This window comes from Limanda limanda, chromosome 7 (assembly GCF_963576545.1).
Source record: "Limanda limanda chromosome 7, fLimLim1.1, whole genome shotgun sequence".
NCBI lineage: Eukaryota > Metazoa > Chordata > Actinopteri > Pleuronectiformes > Pleuronectidae > Limanda > Limanda limanda.
This window is the reverse complement of record NC_083642.1, coordinates 11,738,515-11,751,655: the sequence shown is the minus strand read 5'-3', so window position 1 is coordinate 11,751,655 and position 13,141 is coordinate 11,738,515. Positions and strand designations below refer to the sequence as shown.

At 41.6% G+C, this 13,141-nt stretch overlaps 1 pseudogene; it reads left to right on the top strand.

Moving 5' to 3' along the window:
- The window catches only part of LOC133005001 (deoxynucleoside triphosphate triphosphohydrolase SAMHD1-like), a 92,027-nt pseudogene extending 80,823 nt beyond the window's left edge, over nucleotides 1-11,204 (top strand).
- Nucleotides 11,205-13,141: the final 1,937 nt, after the last annotated feature.

The window sequence follows — 13,141 nt, the reverse complement described above, 5'->3', positions numbered from 1 at the left end:
GTGAAAATCAGTTATGTGGAAACTTAGGGGCTGGGTTCCAGGGGGCGCTGTTGAGCCATTTTGCCACGCCCATTTCAAAATACTCCAGAATACGTAAATTTTCACCAGTAACTAATTTACTGCAAAGTTTCATAACTTTTTGAGCACGTTAAAGCCCTCAAAAAGCCCATCCTTTTGCCGGAAAAATAATAATAATAATAATAATAATAACTAGGGCTACGTTGTAGCACTTGCGGGCCCGAGCACCTGCACGTTGAAGCCTGTTGCCGTCGGGGGAGAGAGCGGTCGATGACCAAGCGCACGTCTCCGCGTTGGATGCGTTTTCCTCTCTGTGGCAAGGATAAAAGCTTCACTTCCTGTAGCCACCAGGGGGCGCTGTGATTTAAAGTCATGATTTCTGTGTAGATGTCATCAGGCTGGGACTCTAGTCTTACATGTCTAGTTTGGACTTAATTGGACAATAAACGCTTCACTTCCTGTAGCCACCAGGGGGCGCTGTGATTTAAAGTCATGATTTCTGTGTAGATGTCATCAGGCTGGGACTCTAGTCTTACATGTCTAGTTTGGACTTGATTGGACAATAAACCCTTCACTTCCTGTAGCCACCAGGGGGCGCTGTGATTTAAAGTCATGATTTCTGTGTAGATGTCATCAGGACGGGACTCTAGTCTTACATGTCTAGTTTGGACTTGATTGGACAATATATGTCAGAGATACAGAACCTCGTGTTTTGATGGCGTTTAATCAAACTTCGACGCCACGGTCACACGGACTTGAAACCATATGAATATCTTCAGGGGGGGGGGGGCTGATGATACACACCTGTAGTTTGAGTGAGATAGAACCTTGAACACTGAAGTAACTGCATTTTGTGTTTCACGGCGAGTTGATGAACTTTGACGCCACGCCACGGTTACACGGTTTGACGAAGGATAAATCCCTAAATCAGATTTTATCTCCATCTTGTTGTGATGACACTCATCTATATTTGAAGTTGATCTGATGAAAGCCCTGGGACAAGTACATCAAAGTAAAAATGGTGAATATGGTCAAAATGGCCACTAAATTCAAAATGGCGGACTTCCTGTTTGATCTAACATATTGATCCAAGAGACTTATTTGTTTGTAATGAAAAGACACATGCCCTAATCATTTTTTGTACAAGTCGGCCAATCGTAGCGCCGGGGCTGCCCTTTAGGGGGCGCTAGTCAGTTTTTTTGCCACGCCCATTTCTTAAAACCATATGAATATCTTCGGGGGGGCTGTTGATACACACATGTAGTTTGAGTGAGACGGAACCATGAACACTGAAGTTACAGCAATTTCGTGTTTCGCGGCGAGTCGATGAACTTTGACGCCACGCCACGGTTACACGGTGTGACGAAGGACGAATCCCTAAATCATTTTTTATCTCCATCTTGTTGTGATGACACTCATCTGAATTTGAAGTTGATCTGATGAAAGCCCTGGGACAAGTATGTCAAAGTAAAAATGGTGAATATGGTCAAAATGGCCACCAAATCCAAAATGGCGGGCTTCCTGTTTGATCTAACATATCAATCCAAGAGACTTATTTGTTTGTTATGAAAAGACACATGTCCCCATAGATTTTTGTACATGTCGGCCAATTGTAGTGCCGGGGCTGCCCTTTAGGGGGCGCTAGTCAGTTTTTTTGCCACGCCCATTTCTTAAAACCATATGAATATCTTCAGGGGGGGGATGTTAACACACACATGTAGTTTGAGTGAGATGGAACCATGAACATGGAAGTTACAGCAATTTCGTGTTTCACGGCGAGCTGATGAACTTTGATGTCACGCCATTAATACTGTGTTTGACGAAAAGTCACAGTAATCTTATATCTTCATTTTCAATGTCTTGAGACCCATTTGATAGAGTTTGACATGGTTGAGGTCAGTGGATGAGGAGAAATACATCCAAGTGTAAGACATGCAAAAAAAAAAGACATTTCCTGTTGCCACCAGGGGGTGCTGTGATATTAAGTCATGATTTCAGTGTAGATATCATCAGTCCGGGACCCTTGTCTTATGTGTGTAGTTTGGAATTGATTGGTCCAAATATGTCTGAGATACAGAACCTCGTGTTTTGATGGCGTTTAATCAAACTTTGACGCCAAGCCACGGTCACACGATGTGACGAAAAGTTGATTTTTTAAGTCAACTTTTTTCTCCATCTTGTTGTGATGACACTCATCTGAATTTGAAGTTGATCTGATGAAAGCCCTGGGACAAGTACATTAAAGTAAAAATCGCCAAAATGGCCAAAATGGCCACTAAATCCAAAATGGCGGGCTTCCTGTTGCGTTTTTCATAATGCCCTTTGTGACTTTTTTTCATGATTAGTCACGATACACCTCTTGCCCGATTTTGGTGAAAATCGGTTATGTGGAAACCTAGGGGCTGGGTTCCAGGGGGCGCTGTTGAGCCATTTTGCCACGCCCATTTCCAAATACACCAGAATACGTAAATTTTCACCACTCTCTAATTTTCTGCAAAGTTTGGTAAGAAGTTCAGCATGTTAAAGCCCTCAAAAAGCCAATTCACTTTAGTCACAATAATAATAATAATAACTAGGGCTACGTTGTAGCACTTGCGGGCCCGAGCACCTGCACGTTGAAGCCTGTTGCCGTCGGGGGAGAGAGCGGTCGATGACCAAGCGCACGTCTCCGCGTTGGATGCGTTTTCCTCTCTCTGGCAAGGATAAAAGCTTCACTTCCTGTAGCCACCAGGGGGCGCTGTGATATAAAGTCATGATGTCTGTGTAGATGTCATCAGGCTGGGACTCTAGTCTTACATGTCTAGTTTGGACTCAATTGGACAATAAACGCTTCACTTCCTGTAGCCACCAGGGGGCGCTGTGATTTAAAGTCATGATTTCTGTGTAGATGTCATCAGGCCGGGACTCTAGTCTTACATGTTTAGTTTGGACTCAATTGGACAATATATGTCCGAGATACAGAACCTCGTGTTTTGATGGCGTTAAATCAAACTTCAACGCCACGGTCACACGGCCTAAAAAAACAATATGAATATCTTCGGGGGGGGGGGGGCTGTTGATACACACATGTAGTTTGAGTGAGATAGAACCATGAACACTGAAGTAACAGCATTTCGTGTTTCACGGCGAGTTGATGAACTTTGACGCAACGCCACGGTCACACGTTGTGACGAAAAAACAATCCCTAAATCATTTTTTATCTCCATCTTGTTGTGATGACACTCATCTGAATTTAAAGTTAAACTGATGAAAGCCCTGGGACAAGTACATCAAAGTAAAAATGTGGAATATGGTCAAAATGGCCACTGAATCCAAAATGGCGGGCTTCCTGTTTGGTCTAACATATCGATCCAAGAGACTTATTTGTTTGTTATGAAAAGACACATGCCATACTCAATTTTTGTACATGTCGGCCAATCGTAGTGCTGGGGCCGACCTTTAGGGGGCGCTAGTCAGTTTTTTTGCCACGCCCATTTCTTAAAACCATATGAATATCTTCAGGGGGGGGATGTTAACACACACATGTAGTTTGAGTGAGATGGAACCATGAACATGGAAGTTACAGCAATTTCGTGTTTCACGGCGAGCTGATGAACTTTGATGCCACGCCATTAATACTGTGTTTGACGAAAAGTCACAGTAATCTTATATCTTCATTATCAATGTCTTGAGACCCATTTGATACAGTTTGACATGGTTGAGGTCAGTGGATGAGGAGAAATACATCCAAGTGTAAGACATGCAAAAAAAAAGACATTTCCTGTTGCCACCAGGGGGCGCTGTGATTTTAAGAAATGATTTCAGTGTATATGTCTTCAGGCCGGGACTCTTGTCTTATGTGTGTAGTTTGGATTTGATTGGATCATGTATGTGCGAGATACAGAAGCTCGTGTTTTGATGGCGTTTAATCAAACTTTGACGCCACGCCAAGGTCACACGGTGAGACGAAAAGTTGATTTTTTAAGTCAACTTTTTTCTCCATCTTGTTGTGATGACACTCATCTAAATTTAAAGTTGATTTGATGAAAGCCCTGGGACAAGTACATTAAAGTAAAAATCGCCAAAATGGCCAAAATGGCCACTAAATCCAAAATGGCGGGCTTCCTGTTGCGTTTTTCATAATGCCCTTTGTGACTTTTTTTCATGATTAGTCACGATACACCTCTTGCCCGATTTTGGTGAAAATCGGTTATGTGGAAACCTAGGGGCTGGGTTCCAGGGGGCGCTGTTGAGCCATTTTGCCACGCCCATTTCCAAATACACCAGAATACGTAAATTTTCACCACTCTCTAATTTTCTGCAAAGTTTGGTAAGAAGTTCAGCATGTTAAAGCCCTCAAAAAGCCAATTCACTTTAGTCACAATAATAATAATAATAATAATAATAATAATAAGAATAATCCTTACAATTTCAATAGGGCCTTTCACCATTCGGTGCTCGGGCCCTAATAATAATAATAATAAGAATAATCCTTACAATTTCAATAGGGCCTCTCACCATTCGGTGCTCGGGCCCTAATAATAATAAGAATAATCCTTACAATTTCAATAGGGCCTCTCACCATTCGGTGCTCGGGCCCTGACTAGGGCTACGTTGTAGCACTAACGGGCCCGAGCACACGCGCGTTTCAAGTCTGTTGCGGTCTGGGAAGAGACAGCGTTGGATTAGCAAGCGCTCGTCTCTGCGTTGCATGCGTCTGCGCGCTGTGGCAAGGATAAACACTTCACTTCCTGTAGCCAGCAGGTGGCGCTGTGATTTTAAGTCATGGTGTCTATGCAGATGTCTTCAGGTCGCGACTCTTGTCTTACATGCCTAGTTTGGACTTGATTGAACCAAATATGCCTGAGATACAGTAGCTCTTGTTTCGATGGCGTGTAATCAAACTTTGACGCCAGGCCATGGTCACATGGTATGATGAAACGTTAAAATTCAAATAACTTTAGATCTCCATCTTGTTGTGAAGACACTCATCTAAATTTAAAGTTTATCTGATGAAGCTCCTACGACAAGTATGTCAAAGTAAATATGCGGAAAATGGCCAAAATGGCCACCAAATCCAAAATGGCGGGCTTCCTGTTTACTCTAGCATATCTATCCAAGAGACTTATTTCTTTGTCATGAAAAGACACATGTCCCCGTCGATTTTCGTAGAAGTAGGCAAATCATAGTGCCTGGGCTACCCTTTAGGGGGCGCTAGTCAGTTATTTTGCCACGCCCATTCCTTAAACCCGTCTGACAGCTTTCGGGGGGGGGCTGTTGACACACACATGTAGTTTGAGGGAGATTGAACCTTGAACACCGAAGTTATAGCAATTTCGTGTGTCATGGCGAATTGATGAACTTTGATGCCACGCCATTAATATGGCGTTTGACGAAAAGTCACAGTAATCTTATATCTTCATTATCAATGTCTTGAGACCCATTTGACATAGTATCACATGGTTGTGCAAAGGGGATGAGAAGAAATACTTCCAAGTGTGAGACGTACCAAAAACAAGACATTTCCGGCTGCCACCAGGGGGCGCTGTGATTTTAAGTCTCTATTTCTGTGTCGATGTCTTCAGGTCGCGACTCTTGTCTTATGTGTCTAGTTTGGACTTGATTGGACCAAATATGTCCGAGATACAGCCGCCCGTGTTTTGATGGCGTTTAATGAAACTTTGACGCCACGCCACGGTCACACGCTCTGACGAAAAGTTGATATTTTTGATAACTTTAGATCTCCATATTGTTGTGATGAGACCCGTCTAAATTTTAAGTTGATCCGATGAAATCCCAACGACAAGTACATCAAAGTAAAAACGTGGAATATGGCAAAAATGGCCACTAAATCCAAAATGGCGGACTTCCTGTTGAGTTTTGCATAGTGCACTGATAGACTTTTTTGTGCGTCTGGTCACGATACACAACTGGGTATTTTTTTCGTGAGGATCGGTGAATGCTAAATGAGGGGCTTTTCTGTAGGTGGCGCTGTTGAGCTATTTTGCCACGCCTATTTCCAAATCCTCAAGAATACGTAAATTTTCACCGCCTTCTAATTTACTGCAAAGTTTAAAACATTTTTGAGCACGTTAAAGCCCTCAAAAAGCCAATCACTTTGTATGAAGAAAAATAATAATAAAAATAATAATAATTATCTTTTCAATTTCAATAGGGCCTCCCTCCGGAGGTGCTCGGGCCCTAAATAATCATTTCAATTTCAATAGGGCCTCCCACCGGAGGTGCTCGGGCCCTAATAATCATTTCAATTTCAATAGGGCCTCCCACCGGAGGTGCTCGGGCCCTAATAATAATAATAATCTTATCAATTTCAATAGGGCCTCCCACCGGAGGTGCTCGGGCCCTAATAATAATAATAATCATTTCAATTTCAATAGGGCCTCCCACCGGAGGTGCTCGGGCCCTAATAATCATTTCAATTTCAATAGGGCCTCCCACCGGAGGTGCTCGGGCCCTAACAAGAAAAATGCCTTCAATTTCAATAGGGCCTCACACCGGAGGTGCTCGGGCCCTAATAATCTTATCAGTTTCAATAGGGCCTCCCACCGGAGGTGCTCGGGCCCTAATAATAATAATCATTTCAATTTCAATAGGGCCTCCCACCGGAGGTGCTCGGGCCCTAATAATAATAATCATTTCAATTTCAATAGGGCCTCCCACCGGAGGTGCTCGGGCCCTAATAAGAATAATCCTTACAATTTCAATAGGGCCTCTCACCATTCGGTGCTCGGGCCCTAATTACATTAATTTGTCATGAGGGTTTGATAACCTATATTTTGGGAAATATTGCCACCTTTTCTTTCTAGTATATATATCGGCCTATACATCGGTATTGGAATGTTTTTTACTCCCAGTTTCACCATCCAACCCTAAAAATCCAAATGAGTCGGGCTGCACAAACAGCACAATGACGGATCATAGTGTTGTTCGCTATTAAAGAAACAAATACTCACAGTCTGCACAAACTGCATTAAGTATAGGATAGAGTATAACAGCACCGGTTAACACATATTATTATTTGGATGTAATCCCCTGACAGTGGTTTGTTTAAGTCTTGAAGTATTCGTACTTTATCTGCTTCAACCCTTGTTTTAAATGCATTCAGACTAATGTACATGAATGATTCTAATTCACTGATTTCCGTTCTGTCCCTTAGATCATGTGTTTGAAGGAATACTCTACTCGTCCTCCAACAAGCTGAAGGAATCGCAGCAGATTCTAAAAGACATCGTCTGTCGACTCCTCTACAAGTGTCTGGGCCGAACCAATCCAGGAGAACATCTGAAGGTCACCCCGGTGTGTGTTTGTGTTCTTCTTGTGGAACTATTTTGGCGGTTGAATTTGAGTTTTTACAAATTAGAAGTAATATTGATAACTTTATCCATGTTGTTCAAGTAGGGTTCAACTGGCTGCTTCTGCAGTAATATGATATCCACACACTTTGGCTTCACTTTTGAGGAACAGTCATGTCATCCAACTTTATATCCAGTTATGATTTGATTTGTTGATCAAAAAAACTAAACGCAAAGACATTAAATTCCCAACACAACAATTCAAAGAAAATATCAAAACCTTGTGTACGAGGAGCTTTAATAAGCAAATATTGAATGATTTAGCAATTGTCAAAAAAAAAGCTGCTGCTTTGATCTAGCCAATTAGCTTCCTTATAAATGAAATGAAACCAGTTTGTTCCTAAGATATTATTAATCAATACATTTTTGTTATTGCATGTTGGAAAGTACATTGTGATTTCAACTAAGAAATCTAACCATATGTGGTTGTATATGTATCCTCGTTTATCATTCTGTGTTACAGTGTTGTATGTCTTTTCGTATTAATACTTGATCCACTTCACATCTGTCAGGATGCGATTAAAGGCTGGCAAAAATAATTGGCCGAGTCCACCCCTCAGAGTGTTCAGGATGTCCCCGATGTCCCAGATTTCCCGGATATCCCGGATGTCCAGGATGTCCAGGATGTCCAGGATGTCCAGGATGTCAAACTGCAGCCAGACGACTTTGTAGTTGACGTGAGTTTCTAGTCCAACTACTTTTTATCTCATACATTTCATTTGCTCCAAAAGAAAGAATTTCATTTTCAAATGTAAATTTTAGTTTTGTTGATTCGTGGCCCTCATGCACAAAACCTCTCCTTTTAGGTAATTTATCTGAACTATGGGATGAAGGATAAGAACCCCATCAACAATGTGCGATTCTATTGCAAAACCAACCCAAGTAAAGCCTTCCAGATACGCAAGGACCAGGTCACACATCTTTATCTTTGTTTGCATGAGTTTCCTTCGTATTTACAGAGCTGAATGTTTCTCATGTCACATATTTATAAACACAAAGACTGATTATGTCACTTCCTCTACTTTGAATTTACAGCTCAACATAAACTCTTGTGATTCTTGTCAGGTGTCAAAAATGCTTCCAGCGGTGTTTGAAGAGCAGGTGATCCGGGTCTACTGCAAGAAGAGGGATGGAAAGACTGTGGAGGCAGCCAAGAAGCATTTTGTTCAGTGGTGCAAAAATAACAAATTTTCAGAGCCTACGGTAAGATTTATCTTCTCGCAGTGTCACTGTTGGTTGATAAACATTGGATGGATACACGCCCTGAAGGGCCTTTGCCCTTGAGAGACTTTTGAGAATAGAAAACAAAGGGAACTTGAATGGCACTAAGAAAAGTGCACATACTTCTGTCCAGCACCAACAGTCCTCTAATTAAACCACATAAATAAACACATGCATTCACAAGATCCAGATTTCTATTTGGTTCTGCACCAGATCATACACAATCATATATACAATCATAAATATCAGTCGCTTAAATTTTTTCCTGAAGCCTCCCCCTAATCTGAATCCACACTCAAATTCAGTAGACTATTCCCTGGTTGATGCCGCACCCCTCCACAAAATATCCTGGAAATCAGTTGTGCACTTTTTGCATTATCCTGCTGAATAACAGACAAGTTTCTGTCATAGTCAGCATTAAATGTTTCTGCATTTAATGGTGTTCAACCTCATGCACCCGCCACTGGTTCACCTTCACGATCCTACCCTCGTCAAAGTAGCTCAGACTGTGACCTGGTCTCATTCCAGCACATTCGCAACTGCAGCACCCAAACCAACAATTAGGACAGAGAGGACATTATAAGTGGGGCTGGCAGTGTGTCGTTTTGATTCAAGGTTTTGTTCACGTAAGATATTCAGGCTATTTATACACATTTACAACTTCTTTGAACGTCTGCTAACATTTTGCCTTCAAATTAACGGCCTCCTGCCCCAGTGATGCTCCAAAGACTTGAAGTGTTACACAGTGATGCCCACTGTAGAGTAAAGGTTCTCCTCTTCATGAGGTATAGCACACAGTAGGTGCCCTGCGATTCTGTTTCTCTCTTGTCGTGGCCTGAGGACGTCACCTCAGCAGTGGGCAGAGTGGGGCTCAGACCTGAAGTAACAGAGGGGATGAGTCTGTGTCGGGTTCACAGCTTGTTCCCACTGCCCCCTAGTGGCCAAACAACTCAGGTATGGAAATCTGCTTTGTAGACAGGCAGGGCACCTTTTAAATTCCAATTAGTGTTCGGTAATAACGAGTTCTATGTAGATATTTTTCATCAAATTAACATCAGTATTGATTATCACCACATGATTACCACTCCTAAGATTACACAGTGGAATTAGTTTTAACACAGAAGTATCTCACTAAAAAAGAACGCTGCAGTTTTACAGCATTTATACCAAAGCACAGCGGGGAGCCGACATATGTCCTAATGAGGCAGTGTGGCTCGACACAACCAATAACAATACAGTCAGGAAAACTGAAATGAACGGAATCAGGGGCAGAGGAACTGAAAGAAGAAAAACTACGGCAAGAAATGTTATATTTAAAATTAGTGTTTATCCTATGTACCCCTTTAAAAAACCTGGGTCCAGAGATCACCTTCCTCTAGTCTAACTTCATTATCTAGCTGCTAAAGAAGAGTTCTGTCACAGACCCCTGTGTCATTAAGGACAGGGTACACACTTAACTGTCAATATTAATACAAATGTCTGATATTTTATTTACACACAGGACGCAGACATCACAGCGCCGGAGCTGATCCCTGTGCAACCTGACGATGGAGGCTCCTGTGACAACGCTGGTAAGGGCCTTTAGAAGACTTTAAAATAAGAGGAGGAGAGCGAAATCCCCTCTAACACTTTCAGTAGGTGAGAAGTGTTGAGTCAACATTATATTTCTCCAAGAGGTGAGGATGTTTATTGAAGCTGGAAACAGCAGTTAAATACAAGCAAAAATAAATGGAGAAAAAGAAGCTCAGGGACTATATCCTCAGGTTTGTTTTTTTAAATTGACCCTTCCTCAATATTATATGCACAACTTAGCTTTTGTTTTCTCGTCGGATTCAGGGATTCATTTTGGACTAACCTCGGGCTACAAGTGTCGAGTATTTAAGTTGATTTGTTTTAATATCCGACTTTACCTAGAATTTAAAAAAAAACAATCTAGTAGCACTTAAATGGCACTTACTTATAGCACTTTGTAGTTTTGCTTTATTTTTGAAGACATTGTACTTACTTGATTCTTGTTGTTCTGGGTTTGTACCCTCGGGATTGAATGCACTTATTGTAAGTCGCTTTGGATTGTAGTAGAAAATTAACTAAGCAAGGTTGAAAAAGTATTTTGTATTTGGACAGTAAGTGTTTGAAGCCTTCTCAAGAGACTTTTATGACTTGTATTACATACAACAGATGTTTGATGACTTGAGCTGTTTTCTGGTGGGAACTGTTTATGACGTCAATACAGTGAGACCTTTTGCGACTTAATTACCCATCAAAGGAAGGAGTGTATGTCTTCTTATCACCTTAGGAAACACATGTGAATCAGCTGTTGTGTTTAGATTCCTCTCCTTCCTCCACCTATGGGAACCTGTCTGGATTGGTTCAAAGAGACAGCCCTCAGCCCTCCTATATAAGACCCTTGTATTTGACTGTTCTTCATCTTCACTCTGAGACCCTTGCGGTTTCCCTGTGTTGATCCTTTCTGCAGAAAGCCCCTTATTAAATACACGTAGATGACTTTGTTGTTTCCAGCCTCTTGTATCTCCAGAATTCTACCACAATTTGGTGTCAGAAGTGGGATCGCACGTCTGGACGCATCTGGACTCGGTGTCTACGGTTGACTGATCATCTTGGAAAAAAAAAGTTTCCAACCTTAACCTCCCCACGGGTGAGATGCAGGGACCTAGACCCGAGCCGGATCGTCTCAGCGCTGCGATCTATCTGGTGAGAATCTGAGATTTCAAGTGTAATATATACCAAGCAGAACATAGTGTTACAGAGAAGTTGGTCTAAGGAGAGAAGAACTCCATGATGGTTGAAAGCCCCGTAAATTTTTTTAACCAAGGTTTTAATAATAAACCTGGAAGGTAGACTGACGAGGTACCTTATGAGTTTGTTGAGAGCACAACCACAGCCTAGGACATAATACTGAGTGTATTTGCATTGTTGAAACAAGACTCAAGACGCGCGCATGTAGAGAACTTCTTTAAGGCACTATGATTTGTGTTGGTGAGGCAGAATATTTGAAGGTGTATTTAAAAAAAAAGAAAAAAAAAAAAAAAGAGATGAATTGAGAAACTAACAGCAACAAAGTAATTACAAGAGGAAATTACTATTGTTTATATAATATAGGAGGTATTACATTATTTTGAGGATGTTTATATTACTAAGTTTCCTATTTGCTCCTTACGATAGCGTTTTGGAGATTGATTGAAGACTTAAGGTAACTAATACTTAAAATAAAATTTAAAAAAAAATTCTTTACATAGGTAAATGAAAATATAAGATTTAGATAATGGAACTGAACTGAGTAATCCTTATGTGAACTTCATGTGAAAGAACTATGGTGACAAAGCACTAAGTTTGTTTCAAGTGTGAATGAGGAATGAGTGACTTTGGGTTTCCAGAGAGAGAGAGAGTTTTAGTATGAGACAGCTGAAAGAGGTGAGACTGAAGCTAGAGGAGAACGAAAAAGTAAATTAGGCCAGAAAAGTAAATCTTACATTTCAGGCAGATAAGAATGAGTGTGGAATGTGATTAGAAAAATTGCATCATAGGGACAGAAAGCACACACTGGCAGGGACAGTTAACACCTCACAAATGTCTCAGTGTCTCAAAATGCAGGTTTCCGACCTCGACTCTTCCCCGCCGACAAGACGACAACCAGAACAACACCAAGCTCCACCAGAAGCGGATGTTCCACAGGCAGGAGCCCAGGTTCCACAACGACCTTTTCCAGCTAATAACGTTCCAGGGCCGCAACTCCTCTCTTCCCCTCTTACCAGACAAGTGGGCAATATGGACTGGGACAGGATCCAGCCCGAATCGCGAATTGTTGAAGTGACCTGATGTTGCCAGCCTGTTAAAGCATACAGGCATCAAGTGGGACTCAGGAAGAGCTTAATAAAAGCACATGCAGTTCATGCGAAGAAGAAGAAGAAAAGAGAGACTGATCTGCATAAAGCCTCACTGACAATGTTCACAGGTACATCATGGATGCAGAAGAAGAGGATTTCAAGGAAGGAGGGGGGACGCATGTGGAACGATGATTGGGACATTTGTTTTCTCTTTGGAGAGAACGGACATTGGGCAAAACATAAATTGCCAAGGAAACAGCAACTTTACAAGGCTGAATGAACCGAGGCGGGGATGGAGGAGAGGGAGGAACCAGCATCTTTGAGCAGAGAACGAGACCATGAGGAACACCTCACACATCAAGAGGGTGAATGTACCACACAAACACAAACACTTATCATAGAAGTAAATGATTTTTTTTTGTTTTTTAGAGAAGAAAGACAAACTACTGATAGGAACATAGCTTAAATAGCAATGAGATGATTATGCTAATATGCCAATGCACACACTCACAGTGCTAGGGAAAGAGATTATATTAAGTGTAATGCTGCTTCACTGTTATATGCGTTTGAATGGAAGCTTTGTTCATCTGTTGTCACATCAATCAACAAAGATCTAGTGGATAAGGAACATTCAGTCACACTAAGAACAGACACCACGTGTATGCATCCAAAAGATTTAAACTTCACTGCACTCAAACACAAAGG